This window comes from Pollicipes pollicipes, unplaced genomic scaffold, assembly GCF_011947565.3.
Source record: "Pollicipes pollicipes isolate AB1234 unplaced genomic scaffold, Ppol_2.1 Scaffold_4740;HRSCAF=5597_pilon_pilon_pilon, whole genome shotgun sequence".
Classification (NCBI taxonomy): Eukaryota; Metazoa; Arthropoda; class Thecostraca; order Pollicipedomorpha; family Pollicipedidae; genus Pollicipes; species Pollicipes pollicipes.
The window spans coordinates 7,343,956-7,352,073 of NW_023596545.1; positions in this window are offsets into that span (position 1 = coordinate 7,343,956).

Consider the following 8,118-nt stretch of genomic DNA (forward strand, 5'->3'; position numbering starts at 1 on the left):
TGCTGTCCTGTTCTGCTCCGTCCTCTACTCTGTACTGCTCTACTCCGTCCTCTGTGCTGTCCTGTTCTGCTCCAGCCTCTGTCCTGCCCTGTTCTGTACCGTCCTCTGTGCTGTCCTGTTCCGCTCCGGCCTCTATCCTGTCCTGCTCTACTCCGTCCTCTGTGCTGTCCTGTTCTGCTCCGGCCTCTGTCCTGCCCTGCTCTGTACCGTCCTCTGTGCTGTCCTGTTCCGCTCCGGCCTCTATCCTGTCCTGCTCTTCTCCGTCCTCTGTGCTGTCCTGTTCTGCCCCGGCCTCTGTCCCGCCCTGCTCTGTATCGTCCGTCGCGTCCGGTACTCCGTACCGAGCCGTCCCGCGCCCCGACCTGCTAGCATCCTAGTGCTGAGGCGTCGTTATTGATTTCCTTGCGGGTGCCCTGGTCAGGGGCGTAGTTTTCTTTTTATTTGGGGAGGGAGCTTCAGCTTTTGCCCAGCTTGGGCTCCAGCCCACCCAGCCTTAAGAAATAAATAGGCCAAATAATAGGAGAAACACGATTTTTGGCATATTTTCGTGACAGGTTTCTCTAATCTTTTTCAACATTTAGCCCCCCCCCCCCCATCTTTGTTACAAAACTATGCTCCTGGCTCTGGTACTCACAAAGTTGAAGCGGCCTCCAACAAGGAAACTTATGACTGTGCATCTGTAGTCTAAAATGTGACGAATCCATCAAATACGTAATCCAAAAAAGTTTATGGATTACGAAAAAAACATGACCGCGTTTAGGCAACCACAATTATTTTTTGTTTGTTTTGTGTTTGAAACCACGCTTGTGAAATATTCTATCCAGCAGCGCAGCAAGAATTTTTAGGGGAGGAGTTCGGAGCACGGTAAGTACGCATCACACTGATTTTTAACTCTGGAGCCCTCCAAGCTGAAACACGAAACATCTGAGACTGAGGGAGAATAACGGTGCCCCTGGCCCCTCCCTTGGCTATGCTTCTCAAAATATCCCATTCCGCCTCGGCTCAGCCTGGGCCGGCTTGGTCTAGCCCGGTCCGGCCCAGTATGACCATGTCCTGCCCTGCCCAGCCAGGCCAACTGTGACCGGGTGCTGTCCAGCTTCACCGTGCGCTGTGGTGTAATTACACTAGTGCAACATTTGAATACTCTGCACATCAAGACGCTACTCCACCACTCAACTGCGTGAGAGTTGTCGTGTACCGTGATGATGAACACATGCTTAGCTGGATAATTTTAAGGGATCTTACTTCGAATCGCGCGCTGCGATTTGACCTTTCCGCTTCAAAATTTGGCTGCTGCAATTTCGGAATGCAAAGTAAGGTGGTTTACAGAGGATCTGCTTCGAAGCCCATTAGTTAAAACGCGTGCTTTCCATCGCGTACCACAGGCTGTTGCAGGGCGGTTGCAGGGCTATGTCGTGCATAGGTTTGCCATAAGTCGGACTTTGGCGGACTTTGTAGAGGGCGCTGACGTCCGTGGTGCCGAGACTTTAATGCGGCGTGGCCGCTAACCGTGTGGCGTGATGCTACGGAGCAGCCGGGACATCGGAAATCCTCACACAGATAATGAGCAAAATATTAGCGGTAGGTGCATAGAATGACGAGCAAGTCGATCATGTAGAATGTAATGGTGAGTATGATGATGTGTCTTGCAAGCCCATGTCGCTAGCCATTAGGGAAAATGCAGTGGCATGAGAAGTGATACTGTGCACACGTCAAATATAAGAGATAGGACGGCCGAAATATCGGGCTCCTTCCAGTATCGATAATGAGCAAACTGTTAGCGGCAGGTCCATATCACCAACGAGCCAATCACATAGAATGTAACGTCGAATATGATGATGCGCTCCATTGAGATGAAACAAATGCTTCGCATTGAAAGAGAGCCATTTATGATGAAATAAGCTCACTTATAGCTATTGGTGTAAATATATGTGGACCAGACTGCTCCAGACAACACAACGTTTTTGTTTAGTAAAGATGCTCATCAATACGGCCTTGTTTGATGACGTCAACGCATCACGCGAAACATCGATTGAGGGCCAATCGATCACCGTTATATTTGAAAATCGTGCTCACGACCGCCAATTATAAGCGACTTGGCGGCCATTTTTTGGGGGAGGGGCCTCATTGTCGCTTAGCTAATGGAATGACAGGATCTGAATGACGCTATTATGGCGTCGTAAGTGCCTACATGACGTTGAAATACTTTCCAGAAACACTCTGCGCGTCTTCAACGGCGCCTAGCTCAGGAACTGGAGTGGCTTAGGTCTCAAGAAGGGCAGTTCTGTGGAATGCATCGAATGATCTTCAGGATGGTTATGTCAGTTCGGAACCCAACACAAATGTGGAACGGTCTCTTAAATAGACTTATGCGACAAACCGTTAAAACGAAAACGGCAGAGAAATTGAAAGCCTTCTGCGAGAATTCTGAAGAGATGGGTGGCCGAGATATCAGACTGCATACCTACCGATAATGAAAAAATTGTTTGGCAAAGATGCATATAAACGATAAGACCGAATGCATGTAATTTAATGAAACCGTTAAAATGCAATCGGCATGGGAAGTGAATACGCCTTCACAAGGGCACGCGGGTGCTAGGAAAAGAGATGAGCCCCAACTTTCTTAAGATTTAGCCTTGACCCTCTGAGTATGGATTGAAAGAAGGGGCCAAAGTACCCCCCCCCCCTCCCCAATAGGAAAGCTTCCGCCGTCTCCGCGCCTAAGCGGGAGAAGGCTGAAGGCTGAAGGAGAAGGCTAGCATCCTACGCTGAGCGTTGATCGCACATTTATTTTCACGGGGTTAAGTAGCAAAGTGTTACGGGGAACTGTATTAAACAAGGAAAACCTATATTGTGTTACGAGTCACAAATGCCGTTACTGAAGGCTGAGGCCACAGCCAGCCATGAACTGGGTTTACACAGGCGCGCGTGCTGCTCATGAGACTTCGTACATATAAGAGTCTGTGCCCGCATCATCGCGACGCTTAAATGGTCGCGACCAGACAAACTATGCCCATAAGTGGAATAAATGTTGTTATTGAAGAGCACCGCCACTCGAATGAAACACACAGAGGTGCACCGTTTGTGTAACTCACATTGTTCCAGCTAAACGAAAAGTATCAAGGCTTTTTCTTTTACATAGTGATTTGCCCACGGGTTTTACTATCCATAATTATACCCGCATGCCACTTTGATACTTAGCATAGCAACACACATAAACGTCTCAAGAACGCGACACACGTGACTCGACACTCACGGTGATTAAGCAGACAGGTAGGGGCCGAGCATTGTCGGCCCCGCGCATTGGTACGGACCGAGCACGGCGGAATCTAGCTAAGCTCGGGCCGAGCATACCACATCTAGCGGGCATCTGGTGCATGTAGAGCAAAAGACAACAGACCTGTTGATCGCCACCCACTCGCAACACCGGCGGCAGCCAGGGGCGCAGCCAGAGCCTTGGCAAGGGGGGACACAGAGTTGACAAAGGGCCACCTGACAGTAATAGGGCCCCTCATAAATCTCCGGATACGGCCCATTTGTTAATGAAGGCATGCTTTTCTTATATATATATATATATATATATATATTATATATATATATTGAGCATACGCGCTGGCATATATTAGCCACAAAAAACCTCGACACCAGGCGTTGCAGTCCTTTTAAGCCGCGCGGCGTCGGCCCCGCGGCTAACACTAGGCCGTGGCCAACAGGTGGACGAAAATGAAAGAGCATTTGAAAGAAAAGCCTTTGAGCGTTTTTAGGCGCCAAAAAGCACAACCAGAGATATTCCGGGCGTATATTTCACCTGTGTGGTTTTTAGATTAAAGACAATGACGAATTGGTCTTTACAGCACCGTGATGGTGCTGGAATCTGGTGATATAATTGGAAGAGTAAAGGCAAAATCTCTATTTTCCGCGTCGCTGCTACTGTTAACACACGCTCGGGTGGGGGAGTCAAATTGACCCATCCCGAAGGTTTTCCCGGAACGCGCTCCGAACGGCGCGGCGTAGCCGCGCCAAATTTTGCATAGCTGTAAGCAATTGAAAAAAGGGTTGTTTGCTGTAATTTTTTAAAGATGTTCGTTGTAATGTCGCTGGCCTATGGCAGGCCAAAGTCAGGTCATGGTTTCAGCAAGACAATTTCTAGGAAACCGTTCAATCTGATGCAACAGCGGAGTGTTTGATGAAGCCATACATCTCTGAGATGCTTTCTTAGACAACACATAAAATGAATGAGCAAATTGCGTTGACCTAAGGCCAGATATAAAGGTCATACCAAGGTTAAAACCAACTTGTTTTATCACTCTAGGGCTTGCTGTATGGAATAGCTTCTGGTGCTCATTTCGAATTTGTTGACAGCAGGAACCGCATTATATATCTTCCATTGACTTGTTAGAGGTCAGAAAAGGTTAGTGACCCAAAATGACCCAGGTCGACATTCTGTTTTTAGGAGCATACTGCCTAGCGTAATCTTTGTCGCTTATTCAAATACAAAATTCAGGACAGTCTTGTACAATTTTGGTGACCATGACCTTCAAAAGGTCAAGCAAAGTCACTTACCTTTAATGAGCTTGTGACCTTTTGCATACAAACAGTTATACTGGTTCTGAGACCACTTTGGAGACCAACTTGGAATTTTACCCGGTTTAACCTCATTTGGCCTGAAATCCATGACCCAGGAACCTAGAACTATGACCTAAGTGAGTTCATATGCAGTTTAATACAGCCTGCGAATTTGGTGTCCCTAGCTCTCTTAGTTCCTGAGATCGCAGAGGGGGCCAAATTGACCCCTGCCCCCACCCGAGCGAAGGGTATCTAGCCGGCCACCTGAGCGCGTGTTAATCTGGACAATAGACGGTCACAAAGCTGTAAAAAATATTTATTCAGGATTACCTTTGAGATGTACAAATTGATTTTCAAAAACATCCAGGAGCGTTGTTTTACGATGGTCATTGGCCAGGTGCGGGCGCGCACGGCGCCTGCCCCTGGCGTTACCTGCATTGGCCAGCGCCGTTCAGTTTTATGAAAACTGCGACCCAAGCCATCGCTATCCTTGTTGCCATTGATTACGGGCGTGTCATTGGGGCTTTGTAACGCGCTCAGCTGCTGAAGCTATATGGCGTCGCTAGCCTCACCCTGGCGGGAGGGGCGGGCACGGCGGGGATTCGAGCTCCGTACCTGTGGCTTCCCAGGCGCACAGTGCTTAACGCAGGCGCGTTAGCCACTGCGCTACCGGCACCCAGCGAGCAGGCTCAAACTTTTTAATGTTATTGTTTCGCTAGTCGATTCTGCAAAGTAATGAACGTTCTCAGCGAAGCATGGGATGGCCTTGTGCGTTTTGAAGCTATTTCCACTCACTCCATACTGCCCTTATGAGAACCCATATTTTTAAGTGTTGTACAGCAGTGCTGTACTCCTGAGTATAACACCGCGTAACACATTGTTGTTCCCGGCCAAGGGCTGAAGGGCCATGCTGCCACACTGCGGTGGGTTTCCGACCGTCAGTCTGGCGGCGTGGAGCGGCATCGCTTGGCCGATCCATAGGACCTTAAAGGGATGCATCGCATCACGTTGGTCTGCTTGCAGACGTGGAAGGCCTTCTGACCCGCGTAGTTGACCCTGGATCGATGCATGAACTGCCATTAAGCCAACAACATCCCTGCTCGCCGCAGGTGGTCAAATAATTGGCACGTAGACTCCAGCTGGGCCTCACGGGGCCAATACCGGAACAAGGTTGTTAGGCCCACTTTTTGGGTCTGGGGGCCCTGACTGGCACAGGAGTTGTCTGTTGCCTCAATGTGAGAAAACATCATAAGTTCTGATGTCTCCTTAAACTGTCAGATAGTCCCGACCAAGGGAGAGAGAGAGAGAGAGAGAGAGAGAGAGAGAGAGAGAGAGAGAGAGAGAGAGAAGAGAGAGAGAGAGAGAGAGAGAGAGAGAGGGAGAGAGAGAAGAGAGAGAGGGAGGGAGAGAGAAGAGAGAGAGAGAGGAGAGAGAGAGAGAGAGAGAGAGAGAGAGAGCAGAAGAGAGAGAGAGGATAGAGAGAGAGAGAGAGAGGAGAGAAGAGAGAGAGAGAGAGGAGAGAGAGAGAGAGAGAGAGAAGAGAAGAGAGAGAGAGAGAGAAAGAGAGAGAGAACGATGAGAGAGAGAGAGAGAGAGAGAGAGAGAGAGAGAGACGGTTTATTGAGAAAAGCATGACTTAATTATCAACTCATAGAGGACATGTGCACAATAAAAACACGAAACAGGATGCTACTTAGTTGACCATATATTTGTGTTTATAAAAGTGGTTATATGGGGAAGACTTGATTTGCGTAGTCGCGTACCACAGCAAAAGGTTTCGAGTGTGCTTGCGTTCCTGGTATTTCTGCCGGAGATCGCCACTCGCTGCTTGGGAAGCATATCTCTATGCATGGGAGACGCTTGCATTTGTTTTCCTAGCCTTGGGCATAACTTTCTCTCCTGTCAGCAAGGGCTTCCATGTTCAAGCGTTGCAAGATGTGCGAGTACTTTTCCGAATGGCCGAAGATGATTTTCAAGGCTCTCTTCCGCACTTTCTCAAGGTGTTGCGCCTACTTGGCAGTGAGTCCCGCATGAAAACCGGTACACAATATTCTAGCAATGGCCGGATGTAAGTAACACACACACAAACAAGCTGTTCCTGTGGTGGATGGTACTTCTTCATTATGTAGAGCATGTATAGAGCTTTCGATGCTTTGGTTACAATCTCATCCACATATGCTTGCCATGACATGCCATTTGATATTGTTACACCTAAAAGCTTAGTTTTGATGACAGTTGGCAGGCTTTTTCCTTGAATCATGGTGTCGGGTAGTGCCAATGTTTGTTTTTTTTGGCTGTGAAAAAATGCATGACTTGACACTTGTCATTGTTCAACATCATCTTGTTTTCTGTTGCCCAATTACTTATCTTGTCAGTGTGCTCTTGCAACTGGCAGTGCCGATCTACTTGGTCAGTTCGACACGCCTGGTATATGGTAAGGTCATCTACATAATTCAGTCGGTTGTCAATATCACCAGCGGCACCGTTAATCGTAGCCGGGAAAGCAACCGGTGCGTTGTGGAGTACCGCATGTTATGGTTCTCCAACGACTCATGGTTCCATCTGGCATCTTGACCCGCTGCTGTTGGTCCTGCAAGATTGAACACAGCCACTTTGCATGCACGGAGCGAAGTCCCACTGCAAGCATGTTCTGGATAACTGTTGTGTGATCAACGAGGTCAAATCCCTTCTTAAAATCGTACATAACCATAGAAAATAAGTTGTCTGTTTCGTCTAACTCCGTCAGCATACCATGCAACAACCTAATTAAATAGTGTGACGTTGAGGCACCTTTCATATTTCCGTATTGGCATTTATCTATGCACGGTTTTATATCCGCCAGAATTTGCGGAACACTAATCTTTTTTCCAAGACCTTGGTAAAAGTCGGTGTAAGGCTTAGCGGTTGAAGATCTCCTGGCAAGTTGGACGATGTTGTCTTTGGCACAGGGGTGATTGTTGCTCTCTTCCACACCGATGGCACGCACCCTTCATGCAATGGCCGGTGATGACTTCATGCAATGACCAACGCAAGCGACCCTATGCCATTCGGGCTTCCGTCTCCGTCTCTGTGGAGCAAATCTTCCACTGATCGATTCGTGGCCCCTTGTTGATGCGGAATGCCCCGTTAGGCACTGCGGGCCCCTGAACGACACGGGAGCCCGACCAGTGAAAATCGCGGGCCCGACCTCGTTCCTGCTTGGAAAATGGACCCCAAAGCTCAGGCTAACACGAAGCCGACTGTTCGTTGCTCGCGATCTGTGACAGAAATAGAGGAAGTTCTGTCTTAGGGATCCCTGCCGGTGCAAGACATCATCCTAATGACATTTCAGATCACTGCCCTATGGGTGGGTATCCTTAATGTGACATAAAGCCAGCCCATCGGGCCCTTCAGCTATCACATTGAACCCTTGATCTTTCGTTTCGAGAGATCATTCGGCTCTTCTTCCGATCCCCTCAACTACCTCTCCGACTCGGGGCCACTCGTCGCCACAGAACCCCTGTTAGGCACTGTGACCTCTAACCGACATGAGAGCCCCTCATCGTGTTACGG